This window comes from Lycium barbarum, chromosome 4, assembly GCF_019175385.1.
Source record: "Lycium barbarum isolate Lr01 chromosome 4, ASM1917538v2, whole genome shotgun sequence".
Classification (NCBI taxonomy): domain Eukaryota; kingdom Viridiplantae; phylum Streptophyta; class Magnoliopsida; order Solanales; family Solanaceae; genus Lycium; species Lycium barbarum.
Window position 1 is genome coordinate 85,577,733 of NC_083340.1, and position 25,352 is coordinate 85,603,084.

A 25,352-nucleotide genomic window follows, 5' to 3' on the forward strand; every position below is an offset into this window, starting at 1 on the left:
TTGATAAAAGGACGTTTAGTGAGTATGATAAGCAGTAGAATGAGGGGTGCTCGGTGGCTAGGCCCGGGTACCTGTCGCGGTCCCTGGTCGTGTCATGACAGAAGTGGTATCAGACCAGTTCAGTCCTAGAAAGTGTCTACCAGTCGTGTCTAGTAGAGTGTTGTTTATGGTGTGTTGCGCGCCACGCATATAAACAAGAGACTACAGGGCATTTAGGAAAATGACCGTCTTTCTTCAATGAGATCGTGCGATAGAACCGTGTATAAGATTTTACCCTCCCTAATAGTGTGTTGTGATTTCAGAAATGCCACCAAAGGGACAAGCTGCAGCCGCCCAGAAGGGCAAGACTACGACAAACAAGCGAGTAGTAAGAGAGCCGCCAACGGATGTAGAATAGGGCGAGTCACATAATGAGGCCATATCTAATACTTCCTGCACCCCGCCCAATGTAGAAGAACCAGGAGGAGCGTCAGCTCCAGTTCCTCTACCGGTTGCTTCGGGTCAACAAGTGACCGAGACCATACATTTATTGACACAATTGGTTGCCGCACAGGCACAGCGGCAAAATACAGGCCCAAGCGATCGGTCAGCTAGTACCCGAGCCCGCGATTTTATGAGTTTGAATCCTCTGGAGTTTTTCGGGTCAAAGCCGAATGAAGACCCGTAAGATTTTATTGATGAGATGCTGAGAACATTGAGAATTATTCATGCCTCCGAGACTGAATCCGTGGAGATGGCATCTTATAGACTCCGAGATATGGCGGTATTGTCGTATAATAATTGGATAGCATCGAGAAAAGAGAATGCCCCTCCTCCCGTTTGGCAAGAATTCGTCGATGCCTTCATTCGCCATTATTTTCCACCCGAGGTCCATCGAGCTAGAGCGGACAGATTTCTAAATTTGAAGCAAGGAAACATGAGTGCCCGGGAGTATAGCCTGCAATCTAATTCCTTGGCTATGTATACCTCGACTATGGTGGCCGATATGGGAGATAGGGTGCACAGGTTTGTGAGTGGTTTAGGGCCATATTTGTTCAAGGATTGTTTGACGGCTTCGCTACAAGAAGGGATGGATATTTCCCAAATACAAGCCCATGCCCAGAACTTAGAGGGACGACAGCCACCACCAACAGGTTATCGTGATATTGATAGAAGGCTAAGCAAGATGGCAAGATCTATGGGGGCAGGCAGTGATTATAGAGGGGCATCGAGGCAGACTTATTCTCAACATTCAGGCTAGTCGGCGACTAGTGCACTTTCTCGATTCACGGGTAGGAGATTTGATCGCTCCTTTCGTTCAGGATCGGGTCAGAGTTCGAGGGCCTCAGATTCTCAGTTCAGGGAAGACTATAGTCAGAGGAGACCCTCAGTAACGCGATGCAGCCAGTGTGGTAGACTACATTCCGGACAATGTCGCCAAGGTTTGGATGCTTGCTATGCCTATGGCCAGGTTGGGCAAATGATGCGAGATTGCCCGTCAACGAGCGGTAGAGTGGGGATTCAGCCCACAGGAGCAGCAGCTGGCTCCTCTTCAATGCACCTGATAGGGCAGACTCCTCAGATTCCAGCAGGCCGAGGGGAATTACCTACTTTAGGTGCCACTCAGCCCCATATATATGCTTTAGCTGGATGACAGGATCTTGATTCCTCTCCAGATGTGGTTACAGGTACATTATGCATATTTTCCTATAATGTATATGCCTTGATAGATCCGGGTTCTACTTTTTCCTATATTACCCCGTATGTCACTGGTAGTATTGGGGTGAAACCTGAGCCAATCAAACCTTTTGTGGTATCTACTCCGGTTGGTGATCCCGTGATAGCTAGGCAAGTATATAAAAATTATGTGATAGGGATATGTGATCGCCAAACTAAAGCTGATTTAGTTGAGCTTGAAATGTTAGAATTCGATGTGATTATGGGTATGGACTGGTTGGCCTCATGCTATACTAATGTTGATTGCCGAATGAAAGTTGTTCGATTTCAATTTTCGGGAGAACCCGTGCTTGAATGGAAGGGTAATACAACAACTCCAAGAGGTAGGTGTATTTCCTATCTCAAGGCAAGAAAGATGATAGCCAAAGGCTACATTTATCATCTAGTCTGAGTTCATGATACCGAAGCAAAGTCGCCAACTTTCCAATCTGTTCCGGTAGTAAATGAATTTCCGGATGTATTTCCAGATGAACTTCCAGGCCTTCCTCCAGAAAAAGAAATTGACTTCGCCATTGATATGTTGCCGGACACCAAGCCTATTTCTATTCCTCCTTATTGAATGGCTCCGGTAGAATTGAAAGAGCTAAAAGCGCAGTTGAAAGATTTGCTTGAGAAGGGATTTATTAGACCCACCTCATCGTCGTGGGGTGCAACAGTCTTGTTCGTAAGAAAGAAAGATGGTTCCCTACGAATGTGCATCGATTATAGGCAGTTGAACAAGGTGACGATAAAGAACAAATATCCTCTCCCCAGGATTGATGATTTATTTGATCAGCTACAGGGTGCCAAGTGGTTTTCTAAAATAGACTTGAGGTCGGGTTATCATCAAGTGAGGGTTAGAGAAGAAGATATTCCCAAAACAGCATTCAGAATGAGATATGGCCACTATGAATTCCGGGTGATGTCGTTTGGGCTGACTAATGCTCCGACTGTGTTTATGAATTTGATTAATAATGTGTTCAGGCCACTCCTGGACTTGTTTGTGATAGTATTCATTGATGATATTCTAGTGTATTATCTCACAGAACCAGAACATGCAGATCACTTGCGTATCGTACTTGGAATTCTTCGAGCTCGAGAATTATATGCAAAATTTTCAAAGTGTGAGTTTTGGCTGAATTCCGTAACATTTCTGGGCCATGTCATTTTAGATGACGGTATTCGAGTTGATACTCAGAAAATTGAAGCGGTAAAGAATTGGCCAAGGCTTACGACGCCTACCGAAGTTCGTAGTTTTCTGGGATTGGCAGGTTATTACAGAAGATTCATAGAGAGCTTTTCATCTATTTCAGCCCCATTGATGAAGCTAACCTAGAAGTCAGCTAAATTTCAATGGAATGACGCTTGTGAGCGCAGTTTCCAAGAGTTGAAGGACAGATTGACCTCAGCTCCAGTCTTAACGCTTCCAGAAGGGTCAGATGGTTATGTGGTATACTGTGATGCTTCCGGTGTTGGGTTAGGATGTGTGTTGATGCAGCATGGTAGAGTTATTGCTTATGCATCGAGACAGTTGCGGAAGCATGAAAAGAACTATCCAACTCATGACCTCAAATTAGCTGCGGTTATTCATGCATTAAAGATATGGAGACATTACTTGTATGGTGTGCATGTTGACATCTATATCGATCATAAAAGCCTTCAGTACAGTTTCAAACAGAAGGATTTAAATCTGCGACAAAGGCGATGGTTAGAATTGTTGAAAGATTATGATGTGAATATTTTATACCACCCCGGAAAAGCAAATGTAGTAGCCGATGCGCTAAGCCGCCGATCAATGGGTAGTTTATGTGAAGTTCCTCCAGAAAGGAAAGAAATGATCATGAGCTTTACCAGCTAGCTAATATGGAGTGTGCGTAATTTGTTCAGGTAGTGCAGGGATGGGTATTAATGGTCCCACGGTTTCGTCTCTGAATGTTGATGTGAAAGAGCGTCAGTATGAAGATCCGCAGTTGAGCCACTACAGAGACACATTTCATGAAAAAAAAAGATCTCCATTTAAAACATCGATGGATGAGATCCTTAGATACCATGGCAGGCTATGTGTCCCGAATGTTGCAGAATTGGGCCAACGAATTCTGGAAGAAGCCCATTACTCTCGGTATTCTATTCACCCGGGTGAAACAAAACTGTATCACGATCTCAAATTGATATATTGGTGGGATGGCATGAAGAGAGACATAGCAGAATTTGTAGCGCAATGTCCAAATTGCCAGCAAGTAAAGATCGAACATCAAAAACCAGGAGGGTTATTGCAAGCGATGGAAATTCCTATGCGGAAATGGGAAATTATCAGTATGGATTTTATTATAGGATTGCCCCGTTCCCGAGGTAAGTATGATTCTATATGGGTAATTGTGGACAGATTAACAAAGGCATCTCATTTTCTCCCAGTCAGAACCACGTACTCCGCAGAAGATTATGCAAGATTGTATCTCAAAGAAATTGTGTGACTTCATGGTGTTCCATTATACATTATTACAGATAGAGGAGCACAGTTCACAGCCAAGTTCTGGAAGTCCTTTCAAGAAGGTCTAGGTACCCAGGTGAAGCTTAGCACGACATTTCATCCACAGACTGATGGACAAGCCGAGCGTACTATTCAAACTTTGGAAGATATGCTACGGGCATGTGTATTAGATTTTGATAGTAGCTGGGATGATCACTTATCCCTTATTGAGTTTGCCTACAACAATAGCTACCATTCCAATATCCAAATGGCTCCGTATGAAGCCCTATATAGAAGGAAATGTAAGTCCCCAATTGGATGGTTTTAAATAGGAGAGGTACAGCTAATAGGCCCGGAATTGATTCAGCAAGCGGTAGAAAAAGTCAAAGTGATCCGGGATCGATTGTTGACAGCCCAAAGCCGCCAAAAATCTCATGCGGATAATCGCCGGTGAGACCTAGAATTTCAGGTTGATGATTGGGTATTTCTGAAGGTATCACCAATGAAGGGAGTGATGAGATTTGGCAAGAAAGAGAAGTTAAGTCGTCGATACATCGGACCTTACAAAATCATCCGCAAGGTGGGTCATGTAGCCTATGAATTGGACTTGCCTTCAGAGCTTGAATCAGTTCATCCAGTGTTCCATATCTCAATGCTCCGCAAGTGTGTTGGAGATCCTACGAGGATTGTCCCAACGAGTGATGTGCAAGTTACAGAAAAGCTAACCAATGAAGAAGTTCCTATTGCTATTCTAGACAGGCAAGTGCGAAGACTTCGAAACAAAGAAGTGGCTTCAGTTAAGGTTTTATGGCGGAATAAAAATCGAGAAGAGATGACTTGGGAAGCGGAAGAGAAAATGAAATCCAAGTATCCACACTTATTCCAACCCCCAGGAGAGGTTCAAGATGAAACGATGACAATATAAGGTATGTATGCAGTAAATGAAGTGTAATAACTAGAGTAATTGACCACCTCTATTTCCATCATTACTCAGATATTATGTCCCCTATCTTCGGAAGCTTTCGTAAGTCTTTCTTAGAGTTTTATTGTGTTGTAGCCCTGTGACGCAGATTATTATGGGTTGTTGTGATAGGATGGTAGCGCCATATTACATGGAAAACTCTGGCAAAATTTTATAGAATTCTCGATTACTTAACACTCGAGGACGAATGTTCAAAAGGGGGGAAGAATGTTACACCTAGGAACTTTGGGTTGCTGAGCGGCGAAGGGACTAACAAAAGTTAAGGTGAACATGAGGTCCCTACAAGTAAGAAGGAATACTTAATAACCCTAATTAAGATTCCAAAGAAGTTAAAGGCAAGGGGGAAAAGCTCGTTAAATGAAACTTCACCGTAGTTCTGCGAAAGGGGGGTTCGACGGTCATTCTTTGCACCATCGGACGAGTCGACGCTCCGTCGATTGTGTCGTAAATTTTAGCTGGAGCGAAGACCATTCAACGAACAGGTCGACGCTCCGTCGATCAGTTCGACAAACCGTCCTTCTCACCATCAAATGAAAGGAAATGACAGATTGCTCACTGGAAATTTAACGACTTCGACGGCTAGATCGACGCCCCATCGATCCAATCGATGCTCCGTCGATCGCACCGTACATCTTGGTCAGGACTGATTTTATGAATTAATATAAGGACCCTCCTCCATTTTATTTCATTTCATCTTCCACTATCCTCTTTCCAAGAACCCTCTAGAACCTTCTCCATCATTCACTCATAAGAAATCAAAGGAAAACCTTAGTCAACTACACCAAATCCATGAAATCAAGTGTATGAAACCCATTAAAAGTTCATCTAAGCCAAGAAAACTCAAGAGAAGTGAGTGAGGGTTTTGGTGCAATAACAGAAGCTCCACTTGAGTGTTGTTCATCCATCATCTATGGTACGTTTTATGGCCCTTTTGTATGTTTTGAGTGGTTGAAAGTTGTAACACTTGGATTGTGGAAAGACATAGAAATTGGGTCATGAATATGTGAATAGTGTCATTGTTGAGTAGTAGTTTGGGGATGGATGATGAATATTGTTATGTTGTGATTGTAAATGTGTTATGTACGACATCTAGAGTATGGAATAAGTATTATTTGTGAAAAAGTGCAATAATGAATTATGACCATAATTGTGGAGAAATCAAAGAGATATGGTGAATTGTGGTAAGTGTAGGTAAATGATGATTGTTGTCGCTATATTGTGGATGTTGTTATTAACGTTTGGGAGTTGATATAGAATGTGTGAAAAGTAGTATAAACAAAGGAAGTGTTGCCCAATTTTCCCTAGAAATAGTGAAATGTTCTTATAGCCGAGTAACTAATGTTAATGCGATTCCTCTTGAAGGTAGAAACGTGGGCACCAAGGGAAACCAAGCGAACGATAGATTAGTTAAGTGCAAAAGGTATGTGAGGCTAGTCCTTTCATTCTATGGCATGAATCCTATAGCATGACTTTCTTTCTTCTCCATGAATCTCTTAAGTTCCGGAAATATATGAGTCTATATCCCTAAATAGCTACACAAGGTAATGAGTTAAAGTACAGAAGTTATAGATGTTCATAATATGATGTTCCTAAAGTGTCAAGGATGACATTTATTGTTTACACTCACCTCATATACTATTCCCTTCAGGGTGAGACAGGATGTTAACGAGTGCTCCATAAGAAAATCGGGGGATCACGACCTTACGTCACCCCGATACAACGTAGTTGTCCTTGAGTCTTTATGCATGCACTATGATGAGCATATCATGATGATGATATAACACCGCGCCTAATTGGCCGGGCAGTCGCTGCTAAGGCGGGCAGCTATACACCATGGCCAGATGTCATGGGCAGACACCAGTAGTGGGTGGCATTAGATGATACCCCGGACGCGGGAGGCCTGGACGCAGGCTAATGATTGTTACACCGATCCAATATGGACGGGCAGCTAATATATTTATGCATATACAATATGATGATGATTATGAGTAAGCCAGCATGCATCACGTCCTTTCTGTTTGACAGTTAGATATAGATGTTCCTTATTGATGCTTCCTTTATTTCATTGATGTGATATTATTGTTTATGCCTCTCATACTCAGTACAATGTTCGTACTGACGTTCGTTTTCTTTGGACTCTTTGTTTATGCCCACAGTTAGACAGGGAGGTGATCTTGATCCAGACTCGTAGGAGATGTTGGTTGTTTTGAAGGCACTCTATTGTTTCGGAGGTTCTTATGGTTATCCTTTTATGTACATGTATGTTTTGGGCACGACGGGGTCCTGTCCCGTCCGTATGTCTAGTACTCTAGTAGAGGCTCTTAGATACGCAGTGTGGGTAAAATGGTCTCACGAGGTTGCTACTGTTACACCTCGGAAATTTCTCCGTGAACGTACAACGGGTAGACCAACGAAGTGTATGAGTGTGCGATGTTTTACTAAGTAGGGAATGACTATTTATGAATTTTGGAAATGAGAGAGTTACAGATTTGCACTTCGACCTAGTAGGTCATAAAATAGAGTACGACCCACAAAGTGGTTTACGGACCGTAAACTAACATCGTCCTTCAACATTCCAAAAATTCCAACTTTCTGCCAAATGTCTAAATGGTTAAATACGACTCAGAATACGAACCGTAAATTGAAATACGGCCCGTAAACTGCAACCGTAAACCACCATGACTCCAATATACCTTTCTGTTTCTGATATGCTTAAATACGGTCGTGAAGGACGGACCGTAAATCATAATACGGCCCGCAAACTGGGTTTACGGCCACTGTGCACCCGACTACTGTTCATTAAAAATCAGGTTTTGAAGTTATTAAAAGGGACACTAAGCTCATTTATTCACTTCTCATCTACACGACTCAAGAAGTCTCTAGAACGCTCTAAACACTTCATTCACAAGAATTCAAGAGGACTAAAGGAAAATCAAGGTCAACAACATCAATTCCATGAAATCAAGTGTAAGAATCACATCAAAGTTCATCTACACCAAGAAGTTGCAAAGGAAGTGAAATAGCGTTTTGGTATAGAAGAGTATTGCTACTCAAGGCTCGTTCCTACAACATCTAAGGTAAGTTTGATGACCTTCTCATGATTATTGAAGCTTTAAAACGTTAAAACACTTAGATTATGGAAGAGTGTAGTAAATGGGTCATAAAATGTGAATAGTGCCATAATTGAATGATAGTTGGATTGAATCATGAATGTTGATGTGTGGTGAGTATAAAGATGTTATAAATGACGTGTAGACCATGAAATGGGTGTGATATATAAGAAAATGTGATGACGAGCTAAAACCCATAAATGTGGAGAAATTGGAGAAAAATGGTGGGATGTGGTAGATGTAGGTAAATGACGATTGTTGATACGATATTGTGAGTGTTGTTATGAATATTTGGTAGTTGATATAGAATATGGGAAAAGTAGTATAACCAAAGGAATTACCGCCCAATTTTCCCTAGAAATAGTGGCGCGTTCTTGTAGTCGATTAACTAACGTAAATGCGAATACTCTTTTGAAGGTAGAAACGCGATGTTATACCCCATATTTTCATACATTGGGACGTTTTAAACTAAACGCGAAAATTTAAAGACAAGACTATTTTAAGATACGAAGTAGAGACTTTAACTTCCGGTTTCGTTTCAAGTCATAAGTTACCTACAAATTTCGTTTGGGATAGAAGCATTAATGGATAATTGGGATTAAATTAACCATGATTAGCTTATTAAGTGAGATTGGAAAACTAAATCAGTCCATTAAAAATAGCCATAGTTGGCCGTGTAGTTTAGTGGGATGGTCAAAGAATATTTGACCCAAATATTGAGTGGGACACTTGTCCAACCCTTGCAACTCATATATAAGGCAAAATGCTGATTCACTATGAACTAACTACATCATTTCAACATTTCAAAGTGTAGAAAATATAGTGATAGAGAGAGAGGCTCTCGGCTACAATCTGGCCGAGAACACCCTCCTCCAAATTGCTCCAAAAAAAATCCGTTTCTTGGACAATTTAACTCCACTAAAGGTGTATTAACGTGTAGCATTCATTGGAATAGCAAGAGCAAGTGTTAAAATTCAAGAAGTGAAAGTGAAGGGCTAGCCGATTGAAGTGTTTAGTTACAAGGTAAGAATGATCATTTTTCTTGTGTTGTATGATGATTTGAAGGTATAATTCGTGCATGTTGTTGTGATTGAAGTTGAGGTGAGCCGTGAGCTTGGGTGAAGCCATGTTGGTCTCATTTTGCATGTATTGTTGATGGGTTGAACGCGTGTCAACATATGTAAATGAACAAAGATTGTAGAAGTATGTTTATGATGTTGCATGTTGGTATTGGACTGTTTTTCTTGACGTTGAAGTGGGCCGTGTGTTGTAGACTTAAATGGAATCATGCTTAATCTTCTTGTACATGTATTGGGAAGGAATTGAATGTGTTGTAGTGTGGATAAATGGATGAAAATCATGACGTTGTTGTGGTTGTGTTGAAGCCGTGTAGGGGGCTGTTTTAGTGGAATTTATGGACTGTTTTGTGTCATGTTTTGATTGTTGTTGTTATGGACATTGTGGTGTATTGTATGCATTATGAATATGTGAATTGAGGTGTTAAAGAAATGAATCATGTTGAAGGGGGAAAGCAGTCCAAACCGTGGACTGTTTTAATGTTAGGAGTGAATTAGTGTATGTTGAATGTTGGTTATTGTTATGAACGTATAGTGAAAGTGAAGTTTAATGATTCAAGTTGAAATTGAAATGGTTTGTGGGTTGTTGTAAGAGTTAATATGATGCTAAAACAGTTCCAATAATCGTATAAGTAATGTTGTAAACGTGTTGTTGTCGTTGTAGTTGAAGTTGGAAAATTGCGAAGCGAAAATGGTAATGTTGTGTGTGCTGTTTGGCCGTGGATAAGGGCCTGTTTTAAATGATGTACGGACTGTCCAAAGTTCCCTTAAGACATGTTTAAACAAGTTCGGATTGATACATGAAATAATGACTAACAATATTAGCTTGTAGTACTAGTTGGTTTGAATGCGAACGAAACGTCGTCTAAATGTTGGAAAGGGATTGTTAACGTTAAAATACATGTTGAATTCCCTCGTAGACTAATTGTAGCTCTTGATATCTTGATATAGGATAAGTACTATTGGGCAGCAAGTACAAGTTACAATACGACTAAACGCTAAAGGGATTGTTAACGTTAAAATACATATTTCTTTTGGCATGTCCTAGATGTAAGTAAGAAATGATATGAACCTTGGGGTAAATTCTACTCTCTAGTTCCAAGCATGACTTATGATTCTATTCATTCCGTAATGTTATGGTCACGAGCCTACTATATGATTGACTAATGAATGATGTATAGAAGTTCCTACTCTTAAAGAATTGCATAATTAGAGGCATACTTGACTATCAAAAGTTACACCATATCAAATTGATACATGTACATGAAATCTGAAACGTTCCTTGCTATAACTTGTAATGAGATTTAAAAAGAACTGAATATGATTATTATCCTGACACTTTAGAGCTAGTTAGTTACTTATCTATTGAGTCTCAAAAGATGAATTGCATATATGTGGTTGCTTATGCTCATGCTTACCGCTATATCCTTCACTGAGTCCTGGGCCAGGACACGTTTTCGTGCGCATATTTACTATATTACTCACTGAGCCCCTCACTAGAGGGCCGGGACACGTTATATATATATGATGATATGATGATATGATGATGATATGATGATATGATGACATGATGATATGGAGATGGCGGCCAGGAGGGAATATATTCCTTATTACCGAGTCCCTCACTAGAGGGTCGGGACACGTATATGTTTATGTTATGATGCTATGATTATAATTACCGAGTCCCTCACTAAAGGGCCGGGACACGTTATATATGTTATATACAGAATGATTATTCGGCCTGGGTTACAAAACTCTATATTGATATTGATATGAGAACGATACAGATGAAATATGTTCAAAGGCAAGTTTTATGAAATTCTGTTTGTTGCATTGGGTCCTACACACCTTGTCTCAGTATGAGTCTATTACTATATTTCATGCTTTACATGCTCAGTACATATTCCGTACTGACCCCCTTTTCTTCGGGGGGCTGCGTTCATGCCCGCAGGTACAGACGCTTGTTTCGGAGATCCGCCAGCCTAGGATATCTATTCAGCTACTTTGAAGTGCTCCTTTGTTCCGGAGCCTAGCTTGTGGTATAACTCCCTTTTGTTGTATATATATGTGTTTATTTGGGGTACGGCGGGGCCCTGTCCCGTCATATGATACTGTCAGTACTCTTAGAGGTCTGTGGACACATGTGTGGGTCTGTATATAGTTGTTGTTGCGTTGTATGAATATGACTTATGTTTGGGGCATACCCATTCGTAATGGCAGCCTTGTCGGCTTGCATATATATATATGTTTGGGATGTTGCGTGTAGTGGCAGCCTTGTCGGCTTGCGTAAATATATATATGTTCTTGTTGAAGATCGTAACTCCTCAGGAGACAGGTGCCTACGACATACAGAATTGTGACAGCTTTATAATAACGTCCTGTCTTTTTTTTTTCCAAATAAGTTCATAATATGCTGGTTATAAAAGATTATAGTTAACAGGTGATATGAGTGTCCAATTCGAACACTAGTCACGGCCTACGGGGTTGGGTCGTGACAAAAGTGGTATCAGAGCGGTTCAATCCTCGGAGTGTCTACAGACCGTGTCGAGTAGAGTCTTGTTTATCGATGTGTTGTGCACCACATTTATAAACAGGAAGCTACTGGACATTTAGGATGTCATCTTTCCTTCTCATTCTAGATCGTGCGATAGAGCTGTATTGTCAGGATAATCTTTCCCTAACAGATTGTTATGTTTACAGCGATGCCTCCAAAGAAGGCGACAGCCGCCCAGAAGGGCAAGTCGGTAGTTGGAGAGACCAGTCAGACTCGGAGGGTTACTAGGGCTTATTCCCAATATGTGCCTAAGATTAGGCTTCAGTCAGCGAGCTCCGCCACACCACCATTATCAGAGGAGCCTAGGTCAGCAGCAGCTGCAGGTCAGGAGACCGATTTACCACCAGCTCCTGAGGTTCCAGCACCTGAGCCTCCAGCTCCCCAGCCATGGGCTGAGGATAGGGCTATGCGTGACGCAGTATAGTTATTGACCAGGTTGGTATCGGGACAGGCTCGTAGACGCGGGTTAGGAGGTGATTATGCGGACAGACACGATAGTTTGAGGGTCCGTGATTTCTTGACTTGTAACCCCCCAGAATTTTATGGGTCGAAGCCCGCGGAGAATCCACAGGAGTTTATTCGACAGATGCTGCGTACGTGATGCTGCGTACGTTGCGGGTGACTAAAGCTTCTGAGACTGAGTCGGTTGAATTGGCTTCATATCGGTTGCGTGACGTAGCGATTAATTGGTATGAGTCCTGGGAGTTATCCAGGGGTGAGGATGCTCCACCAGCAGTATAGGATGAGTTCGTGAAGGCTTTTCTGGGTCACTTTCTGCCTCCGGAGATGAGGCGAGCCAGAGTTGACAGATTTCTACACCTGATTATAGCCTCGAGTTTGATTCACTGGCTAGGTACGCGCCCACTATTGTAGCTGACATGGCAGATAGGGTGCATCGTTACGTAATGGGGCTGGATAATTACTTGATTGATAGCTGTATGGCAATGGCTTCTCAACCTGGTATGGATGTCGCTCGAGTGCAGGCATATGCACAGGGGGTTGAGGAACGACAGAGAAGGCGTCGATTTGATCGGGAGCAGGACAGGGGTCAGCGTAAGAGAGTTAGATCAGCTGAGTACTTTTCTGGTGACTTTCGGGGCAGGCAGCCCCAACAGCAGTATGGTAGATATCCTTCCCAGCCGGCACGGAGTGCACCTCCACAATTTACTGGTAGGAGGTTTGATAGCACAGGGTATTCGGGAGCTGGTCAAAGCTCCATGACTTCAGGTTCCTAGATGCACATGAATACAGGCCAGATGAGACCACCTATACCTCCATGTCCTCGATGTGGCAGACGCTATCCAGGGGAATGCCGTTTCATTACTGGTGCTTGTTTCTCTTGCGGCCGTCAGGGCTATACTATGAGGGAGTGTTGATTTGGGGGTGGTGCAGGTGGCGCAGCTCAGCCTACGGGATCAGTTGCTGGTTCTTCCTCTTCGGTGGCTATGCGCCCTATGGGGCAAGGTATTCCGACACTAGTAGGCCGTGGCAGAGGCCGTGGAGGGGCTTCCAGTTCTGGCGGTCCTTCAAACCGCATATATGCTTTAGCCAGCAGACAGGATCAGGAGGCGTCGCCAAATGTGGTCACAGGTATACTATCGATTTTCTCCCGAGACGTATATGCATTGATAGACCCAGGCTCCACATTATCATATATTTCCCTTTTTGTTGCTAGTAAAATTGGGATAAAATCTGAATCTATAAAACCATTCGAGGTAGCTACACCAGTAGGGGATTTTGTTTTAGCAAGACTGTTCGGTGGTCATATGTAATCGCTGCACCAAGGCAGATTTGATAGAACTAGACATGACTGAGTTCGATGTTATCCTGGGGATGGACTGGTTGGCTTCTTGTTATGCTAATGTTGACTGCAGAGGCAAAGTAGTCCGATTTCAGTTCCCAGGGGAACCAATTAGAGAATGGAGGGGGAATACAGCATCGCCGAGAGGTAAGTTTATTTCATACCTCAAGGCAAGGAAAATGGTTAGGAAGGGCTATATTTACCATCTGGTTCGTATGCATGACTTGAAAGCAGAAGTACCGACTCTTCAGTCAGTCCCGGTAGTTAATGAATTTCCAGATGTGTTTCCAGAGGAACTTCCAGGTCTTCCTCCTGAACGTGAGATAGAGTTCACTATAGATGTATTGCCAGATACCCAACCCATATCTATTCCTCCTTACAGAATGGCACCTGCAGAATTGAAGGAGCAACTGAGAGACCTATTAGAGAAGGGCTTCATTAAGCCCAGTACATCACCTTGGGGCGCACCGGTATTATTTGTAAGAAAGAAGGATGGGTCGCTGCGGATGTGTATTGATTATAGGCAGCTGAACAAAGTAACAATAAAGAACAGATATCCCCTCCCCAGGATTGATGATTTATTTGACCAGTTGTAGGGTGCTAAATGTTTTTCAAAGATAGACTTGCGGTCAGGTTATCACCAGGTGCGGGTAAAGGAAGCAGACATTCCGAAGACTGCGTTCAGGACCCGATACGGGCATTACGAGTTTAAAGTGATGTCTTTTGGGCTGACCAATGCTCCAGCAGTGTTTATGGACTTGATGAACAGGGTGTTTAAGCCATTCCTTGACTTGTTCGTGATTGTATTTATTGATGATATTCTGGTCTATTCACGATCGGAAGAAGAGCATGCAGATCACTTGAGGACTGTACTTAAGGTCCTCCAGAATAAGAAATTATATGCTAAGTTCTCTAAATGTGAATTCTGGTTGACTTCAGTAGCATTTCTGGGGCATATTGTTGGAGCAGACGGTATTCGGGTAGACTCGCAGAAAATCGAGGCCGTCAAGATTTGGCCTAGACCTACGACGCCTACTGAGGTACGTAGCTTTCTGGGGCTAGCAGGATATTACAGGAGATTTGTAGAAAAGTTTGCCTCAATTTCAGCGCCTTTAACAAGGCTAACACAGAAGGCAGCTAAGTTCCAGTGGACCAATGCTTGTGAACGAAGCTTCCAATTATTGAAGGACAAGTTGACTACAGCTCCAGTTCTAACTCTTCCTGAGGGGCCAGATGGCTATGTTGTTTATTGTGACGCTTCAGGTGTTGGGCTAGGTTGTGTATTAATGCAGCATGGCAGAGTTATAGCCTATGCCTCCCGACAGCTCAGGAAGCACGAAAGAAATTATCCTACACATGACCTGGAGTTGGAGGCGGTGATACATGCTTTGAAGATATGGAGACATTATCTATATGGCGTGCATGTTGATATTTATACAGATCATAAAAGTCTCGAGTATATCTTTAAGCCAAAGGAGCTGAATTTGTGGCAAAGGAGGTGGCTAGAGTTGCTGAAAGATTATGATGTCGATATTCAGTATCACCCAGGAAAGGCTAACGTTGTAGCAGATGCACTCAGCCGTAAATCTATGGGTAGTTTGGCAGGTGTACAGCCAGGAAGGAAAGAAATAGTCCATGAGATTCATCAGCTAGCTAGCCTTGGAGTTCGTTTGGCTGATTCTGATGATAGCAGAATTTTTATGCGAGGTGTTACTGAGTCCTCTATTGTAGAAGAAGTGAAGAGATGTCAATATAAGGATCCTATTCTTGTACATTACAGAGACACAGCACTTCAGAAGGACGAGACCCCATTCAAGATGTCATCTGATGGAGTACTACAATACAGAAACAAATTATGTGTACCTGAGGTTTCAGGATTAAGGCAACGGGTTATGGGGGAGGCACACTATGCTCGTTATTCTGTTCACCCAGGATCACCAAAAATGTATCATGACCTTAGGTGCTTGTATTGGTGGAATGGTATGAAAAAGGACATAGCAGAATTCGTGGCCCGGTGTCCGAATTGCCAACAGGTCAAGATAGAGCACCAGAAGCCTGGAGGACTACTGCAGGAGATGGAGATTCCGACCTGGAAATGGGAGGTAATTAACATGGATTTCGTCATAGGTCTACCTCGCACTCCACGGAAATATGACTCTGTCTGGGTTATTGTTGATAGACTAACGAAATCAGCCCACTTTCTTCCAGTCAGGACTACGTATTCAGCTGAAGATTATGCCAGATTGTATCTTAAGGAGATAGTGAGACTTCATGGGGTTGCCACAGCTATTATCTCTGATAGAGAGGCCCAGTTTACAGCTAATTTCTGGAGATCCTTCCAGGAGGGATTGGGGACACAGGTGAGTCTCAGCACAACATTTCACCCTCAGACTGACGGACAGGCCGAGCGTACCATTCAGACGCTACAAGATATGTTACGGGCCTGTGTCATTGATTATAGGGGCAGCTGGGATGATCACTTGCCGCTGATCGAGTTTGCTTATAATAATAGCTACCATTCTAGCATTCAGATGGCACCGTACGAAGCTCTATATGGCAGGAAGTGTAGATCCCCTATAGGCTGGTTTGAAGTTTGTGAGACTAAGCTAATAAGCCCAGATATGGTTCAGCAGGCTGTCGATATGGTGAAGCTTATTCAGGAAAGGTTACTGGCAGCCCAGAGTCGGCAGAAGTCATATGCAGATAATCGACGTCGACACTTGGAATTTCAGGTTGGCGATTGGGTGTTCTTGAAGGTGTCACCCATGAAGGGTGTTATAAGATTCGGCAAGAAAGGTAAGTTGAGCCCGAGATACATTGGACCTTACCAGATTATCCGTAAGGTAGGCCAAGTTGCCTACGAGTTAGATCTACCAGCGGATTTAGAAGCAGTACATCCGGTCCTCCATGTGTCAATGCTTCGGAAGTATATAGGCGATCCTTCCAGGGTGTTTCCGGCAGATGATATCCAGGTAACAGATGAGCTATCATACGGAGAGCAGCCTATAGCCATACTTGATCGACAAATCAGAAGGTTGCGAACAAATGATGTGGCGTCGGTTAAAGTGTTGTGGCGGAACAATAATAGGGAAGAGATGAATTGGGAGGCTGAAGGGGAGATGGAAAAGAAATATCCTCACTTCTTTTCCACGCCTACAGGTAATCTAAACCCCCTTGCTTGATTCTGTTAATTGTCTGCTCAATCTATATGTTAGCGATAAGGAAAACCCTTCCCAAGACTCTTATAGAACCCGACGGGATAAAATCGACATTCGAGGACGAATGTTCTAAAGGGGGGAGGATGTTATACCCCATATTTTCATATATTGGGACATTTTAAACTAAACGCGACAAGTTAAAGACAAGACTATTTTAAGATACGAAGTAGAGACTTTAACTTCCGGTTTCGTTTCAAGTCATAAGTTACCTACAAATTTCGTTTGGGATAGAAGCATTACTGGATAATTGGGATTAAATTAACCATGATTAGATTATTAAGTGGGATTGGAAAACTAAATCAGTCCATTAAAAATAGCCATAGTTGGCCGTGTAGTTTAGTGGGATGGTCAAAGAATATTTGACCCAAATATTGAGCGGGACACTTGTTCAACCCTTGCAACTCATATATAAGGCAAAATTCTGATTCACTATCAACTAACTACATCATTTCAACATTTCAAAGTGTAGAAAATATAGTGATAGAGAGAGAGGCTCTCGGCTACAAGCTGGCCGAGAACACCCTCCTCCAAATTGCTCCAAAAAAAAATCAGTTTCTTGGACAATTTAACTCCCCTAAAGGTGTATTAACGTGTAGCATTCATTGGAATAGCAAGAGCAAGTGTTAAAATTCAAGAAGTGAAAGTGAAGGGCTAGCCGATTGAAGTGTTTAGTTACAAGGTAAGAATGATCATTTTTCTTGTGTTGTATGATGATTTGAAGGTATAATTCGTGCATGTTGTTGTGATTGAAGTTGAGGTGTGCCGTGAGCTTGGGTGAAGCCATGTTGGTCTCATTTTGCATGTATTGTTGATGGGTTGAACGCGTGTCAACATATGTAAACGAACAAAGATTGTAGAAGTATGTTTATGATGTTGCATGTTGGTATTGGACTGTTTTTCTTGAAGTTGAAGTGGGCCGTGTGTTGTAGACTTAAATGGAATCATGCTTAATCTTCTTGTACATGTATTGGGAAGGAATTGAATGTGTTGTAGTGTGGATAAATGGATGAAAATCATGACGTTGTTGTGGTTGTGTTGAAGCCGTGTAGGGGGCTGTTTTAGTGGAATTTATGGACTGTTTTGTGTCATGTTTTGATTGTTGTTGTTATGGACATTGTGGTGTATTGTATGCATTATGAATATGTGAATTGAGGTGTTAAAGAAATGAATCATGTTGAAGGGGGAAAACAGTCCAAACCGTGGACTGTTTTAATGTTAGGAGTGAATTAGTGTATGTTGAATGTTGGTTATTGTTATGAACGTATAGTGAAAGTGAAGTTTAATGATTCAAGTTGAAATTGAAATGGTTTGTGGGCTGTTGTAAGAGTTAATATGATGCTAAAACAGTTCCAATAATCGTATAAGTAATGTTGTAAACGTGTTGTTGTCGTTGTAGTTGAAGTTGGAAAATTGCGAAGCGAAAATGGTAATGTTGTGTGTGCTGTTTGGCCGTGGATAAGGGCCTGTTTTAAATGATGTACGGACTGTCCAAAGTTCCCTTAACTCATGTTTAAACAAGTTCGGATTGATACATGAAATAATGACTAACAATATTAGCTTGTAGTATGAATCGGTTTGAATGCGAACGAAACGTCGTCTAAATGTTGGAAAGTGATTGTTAACGTTAAAATACATATTGAATTCCCTCGTAGACTAATTGTAGCTCTTGATATCTTGATATAAGATAAGTACTATTGGGCAGCAAGTACAAGTTATAATACGACTAAACTCTAAAGGTATGTAAATCCTATTCCTTCTGTCTTTTGGCATGTCCTAGACGTAAGTAAGAAATGATATGAACCTTGGGGTAAATTCTACTCTCTAGTTCCAAGCATGACTGTCACGACCCAGCCCCGTGGGCCGCGGCTGGCACCCTACCTGGGTACCCAGACCAAATCGCATATTCATTTCCGAATCCAAACTTATTTCAGAATTTTCAAGAAGTTATATCAAACATAATTTATATCGAGAATATGTCTTAAGCGGTCATATCAAATCAAACTCAAACAAAGCGGCGGAATAGACATCGCCGGTCAAAATACAAATATATACAAAAGGGCCATTTGGGGCCATCATATCAAACAGACCGCTTTAAGACCCGAAAGCAAAATCAGACAATAAACACATAGGACCCTCGCCCCAGATATATGACTACAGGCCTTTACGAACTCAAAACAAAGACATGTGGCGAGACAGGGCCCCGCCGTACCCAAATAGTCAGATATACCAAACATATACAAAGCAAAAGAGTCTGTACCAAAAGTGGACTCCGGATCGGATAAGAGTACTCCGGAATAGCAAGAAGTGGAGCCTACTGCGGAGGATCACCGATATCTGCACCTGCGGGCATAAAACGCAGCCCCCGGAGAGAGGGGGTCAGTACGAAATATGTACTGAGTATGTAAAGCACGGAGTACAGAATTATAGAGCAAAACCGAAAGCAAATCAAATGTCAAAGTGGGGTACAAACTGGTATGTCAGAATCTGTATCGAAATCATATACATGTATTTTATGCAAACAAAATCATGCAAACGCTTAAGAACGTGGTCGCCACTCCGACGCTGGCGCCACACACAGCATAACACCAGAAGGTTTCAAATCTCCGTACATCCCCGAACATAATCATAATCATCGGTGAGCGTATCGCATCACGAGCCATATCACAGCATAACTCCAAACGGAACCCGGCCCTATGGCGAAGCCTCGGGAACCGTAACACAGCATACGGCCGAATTGTCATAAGGCGCACGAATCAAAACCGGCCCGGGAACCGGTGAACGAAGTCATAATAAGGCACGAGCGGAGTCGTGAGCAAACAAATGCAAATCGTATTTCAAAATAGTGTTTCAAAACAAAGTAAACTCATAAATCATATCCTATTACAAAATAGTCGAATACTTAGTCGACATAAGGTTTCATTTTGCAAAACGATTCCAAAATGGTCCATATAGTTCAAAACCTGGATTAGTGCATCGAATAGTCCAAACATACCCCGTGGAAGGATGTTCCAAAGATCAGAAGTGGTACGTTCAACTCTATTCTCAAAGATGGCCCGAAGGGAAAATCGGGCATTTTGGGGTAGCGGACCCACCTCGAGTCGAAGTGAGGTGGCGAACATATTCTTTTTCGAGCAGTAATATGCCAAGGGTCATACATAATCATTTCTAGGTTACCCGACCACATTTCGATAGGTTTCGGACGAACAATGGCATTCTAGCCAAAAGGGAGCCTTTAGGCTTCAATCGAATTGAATGAATAGTAACTTTCCTGTGGATCGGGTTTCGAGGAGCAGAAATGCACCGGAAGGTCTCATATTCATCTAACACACTAAGATATGCCAAATAAAGAATTGGGAAGCTTTACATACCTCACAGACGTCGTAAGCCCTTCCAAAAGTCCAGTCCCGTTTCGTCAAAAATCTGCAAATGGTCAAAGTTACCAATTGAGATTCTTAGGCTTAAAAAATGCCTTTAACTCCAATTTTTGCCTACCGAAATTTCGGCAGCACTTCCCCTATAAATCTAACATCCCCGAGACTTAGCTCGGCTCAAAATACAACAACAACAACAACAGCCCACACATCAACAAACAACACAAACAACAATCAAGCCATTCTAGCTTCAAAATTCCACTTTGTTATCTAAGTTGGCAACTTCCATTCAAACTTTCAAAACTCCAATTCTACATCTACATAATTGTATTCATTTCCACATTCAAACTTATACAATCACAACCTAACTACAATTCAAGCCATACCCGAAATTACACCAAAATCCATTATGTTCCATAATTCTTCAAAACAATCAAAAGTTCACGACGAACATTCTAACTCACGTCGTTTCATTCCGAATTCATTAGCATCATTATAAGTTCATATCTAAAGTATCTAGCACCCTAAATATACAATGATATACATAATGATACCAAGGGTATACGCTTTCCGATAATATCCAAAATCATTTTTCAACGCCAATTTCATTCACCAATTAATCATTTACGACATAAGGGTCACAACAACACATTATACCAACTTAAACAAAACCAATTCACATCATTTTTTTTCCCTCTCTATGGCTCACGGCCCAACACACTATACACACACACCCACGACTTTCTATTTACGTTAAAAATTACGGGATCTCCATCTACGTCCAATGCTTAACACATTCACATCAATTCTATAACATAAAAGGGGCAAAATTCTAACCTTTTCTTGAAAACCCGACTTGTCGAAAACGTCGTCCTCGTGCCAAACTATTTATACCACGTCGGAGAGCGTCTTGAGTACTTCACAAATATGTAGAAACCAAGATTTTTGAATCACTACACAAGCTTGGAATTTTTCTCTTCTTTTCCTTTTTCTATTCGGCCGAACCCTTATGTTCTTGGTGTTCTTGGATTGCTTTCTAATTAAATGAAATTTCCTAAGGGGTTGTGGATATATATCCTATAATAGTCATGTGCTTAGCACATGACATTAAGTTGGTGGGTTGGGCTAGGCAAGGGGCCGGCCACTCCTCAACACTTGGGCCTCAATTTGTTGCTCAATTTCTCTTGGCCCACTACATTAAAATCCCCGTTTTGTAATTCCCGAAACTAATTTCCGAAATTCCAAATTTATCCTCGGCCCTCCCCGAGGTCTTAGCATTAAGGATTCCATAACCAACATAGTCATATTCTCAAAAATTAATTTATGTCCTTCTAACACCCGAGTCATAATTATTTCACGATTTCCAATTGTACGAAAACACGGGACATAACATTCTCCCCCCCTTAAGAACATTCGTCCCCGAATGTTAGATTAATCTTATAAGGTCTTATGATCAAGGCAGGAGTGTCCCTTTTTAATAATGACATACATAATTTATTTTGTCAATCAACACAACAAACTGAAAAAAGGAATTAGATTACCTGTGGATGTCGGGAACAAGTGGGGATATTTCTTCTTCATCTCGTCCTCCGCCTCCCAAGTCATCTCCTCCCGATTATTGTTGCGCCACAGGACTTTGACGGAGGGCACTTCTTTAGTGCGTAGTCTCCGCACCTGTCGATCCAGAATAGATACAGGCTGCTCGTCATAAGATAACTGCTCCGTCACCTGAATGTCGTCAACTGGGAATATCCTGGCAGGATCACCAATGCATTTCCGCAACATAGACACATGAAACACCGGGTGTACGGCCTCCAAGTCGGATGGTAAGTCTAGCTCATAGGCGACCTCGCCTATCTTTCGCACGATCTGATACGGTCCAATGTACCGGGGGCTCAACTTACCCTTTTTACCGAATCTCATGACACCCTTCATGGGCGACACCTTCAGGAATACCCAGTCGCCAATCCGGAACTCTAACGGTCGGCGTCGTCTATCTGCATAAGCTTTCTGTCGACTATGAGCAGCCAATAATCGTTCTCGAATAAGCTTTACCTTATCTACAGCTTCCTGGATCACATCTGGCCCAATCAACTTAGTCTCGCCCACGTCAAACCAGCCAATAGGAGACCTGCATCTCCTGCCATAAAGGGCCTCGTACGGAGCCATCTGAATGCTGGAGTGATAACTGTTATTATAGGCAAACTCAACAAGCGGCAAATGATCGTCCCAGCTGCCCCTGAAATCAATAACGCAGGCCCGCAACATATCTTCGAGCGTCTGAATAGTGCGCTCGGCCTGCCCGTCGGACTGAGGGTGAAAAGCTGTACTGAGACTCACCTGAGTCCCTAATCCCTCCTGAAATGACCTCCAGAAATTTGCTGTAAACTGGGTACCTCGGTCAGTAATAATAGATATCGGGACTCCGTGAAGTCTGACTATCTCTCTGATATACAATCTGGCATAGTCCTCAGCCGAATAAGTAGTCCGAACCGGAAGGAAGTGGGCTGATTTCGTCAGCCTGTCAACAACAACCCAGATAGAGTCGTACCTGCGTGGAGTGCGCGGTAATCCAACAACAAAATCCATATTAATCATCTCCCATTTCCAGGCTGGAATTTCCATCTCCTGTAATAATCCACCGGGTTTCTGATGCTCGCTCTTAACTTGCTGGCAGTTCGGGCACTGACTAACAAACTCAGCAATATCTTTCTTCATGTCGTCCCACCAATAAAAACACCTGAGGTCCCGATACATTTTAGTGGAACCAGGATGAACAGAATACCATGCATTATGGGCCTCGCCCATAATCTGCCGCCGTAAGCCCGCAACGTCCGGTACACAGAATCTGCCTTCATATAATAATACTCCGTCAGGCGAGATCTCAAACTGAGTCTTTGATTTACTAAGGGCCACATCTCTGTACTGAATCAAAAGAGGATCCTCAAACTGGCGCTGCTTTACCTCCTGAATAATAGATGACTCAGCAACTGGACGAACAGAAATCCCAGAATCTCCAGAATCCACCAAACGAACTCTGAGGCTGGCCAGCTGATGAATATCACGAACCAAATCTCTCTTATCAGATGGAACATCAGCCAGACTGCCCACGGACTTGCGGCTAAGCGCATCAGCTACCACATTGGCTTTCCCCGGATGGTACAGAATATCAACGTCGTAATCCTTTAGTAACTCAAGCCATCTCCGCTGCCGCAAATTTAGTTCCTTCTGTCTGAAAATATACTGGAGACTCTTATGGTCCGTATAGATATCAACATGGACCCCATATAAATAATGCCGCCAAATCTTCAGAGCATGAATCACCGCGGCCAACTCAAGATCATGAGTGGGATAGTTTTTCTCGTGCGGTCTGAGCTGCCGGGAAGCATAGGCTATGACTCGACCGTGCTGCATCAATACACATCCTATCCCAATACCAGAGGCGTCACAATAGACAACATACCCGTCAGATCCCTCTGGAAGAGCCAAAACTGGTGCTGTAATCAATCTCTCCTTCAGCATCTGAAAGCTGCGCTCGCAAGCATCTGTCCACTGGAATTTTGCTGCTTTCTGGGTAAGCCTCGTCAGTGGTGCTGAAATAGAAGAGAAATCCTCCACGAACCTGCGGTAATACCCAGCCAATCCAAGAAAACTACGCACCTCTGTCGGTGTAGTAGGCCTGGGCCAATTCTGCACAGCCTCAATCTTCTGCGTGTCAACCCGAATACCATCTGCGCCGATAATATGGCCCAAGAATGCCACAGAAGTCAACCAGAACTCACACTTAGAGAATTTAGCATATAACTTCTGCTGACGGAGGATGCCAAGTACCGTCCTCAAATGATCTGAATGCTCCTCGACTGATCGCGAGTAAATCAGGATATCATCAATAAACACAATAACAAACATATCCAGGAAAGGCCGAAATACCCGGTTCATCAAATCCATAAATACTGCTGGAGCATTAGTCAGCCCGAAAGACATAACTCTGAACTCATAATGCCCGTACCGAGTCCTGAAAGCAGTCTTCGGGATATCTGACTCCCGTACTCGCACCTGATGATAACCAGAACGCAGATCTATCTTTGAAAAGTGTCTAGCACCCTGCAGCTGGTCAAACAAGTCATCAATCCGGGGGAGGGGATATTTATTCTTAACAGTCACCTTATTCAGCTGCCGGTAGTCGATACACATCCGCAATGACCCGTCTTTCTTTCTGACAAACAGCACCGGCGCTCCCCAGGGTGAGGTGCTGGGTCTAATAAAGCCCTTATCCAGCAAATCTTTCAGCTGCTCCTTCAACTCCTTCAACTCAGCTGGTGCCATTCTGTACGGAGGAATAGATATAGGCTGCGTATCCGGCATCAACTCAATAGAAAAATCAATCTCCCGCTCAGGCGGAAGGCCAGGAAGCTCGTCAGGAAAAACATCTGGAAACTCGCTGACGACCGGAACAGACTGAAGGGTAGGTACCTCCGCGGCAGTATCGTGCACACGAACCAAATGATAAATATAACCCTTCTGGATCATCTTCTTAGCCTTGAGGTATGAAATAAACTTACCCCTCGGCGATGCAGTAGATCCGAACCACTCTATGACTGGTTCCCCTGGAAACTGAAAACGGACTACCTTTTTCTGGCAGTCGACATTAGCATAACAGGAAGACAACCAGTCCATACCCATAATGACGTCAAACTCTAGCATGTCTAACTCTACCAAATCAGCCTTAGTGCTACGATCATAAATGGTCACAGAACAATCCCTATAGATCTGTCTCGCTACAATAAAATCCCCAACTGGCGTAGCTACCTCAAATGGCTCTATAGGCTCAGACACTATCCCAATCTTACTAGCAACGAGCGGGGAAATATATGATAAAGTAGAGCCAGGGTCAATCAATGCATATACAGATCCGGAGAAAACCAGCAATGTACCTGTGACGACGTTTGGCGAAGCCTCCTGATCCTGGCGGCTGGCCAAAGCATATATGCGGTTCGAGGGACCGCTAGAACCTGAAGTGCCACCGCGGCCTCGACCGCGTCCTGCCGGTGCTGAAATACCTCGCCCTCCAGGGCGTG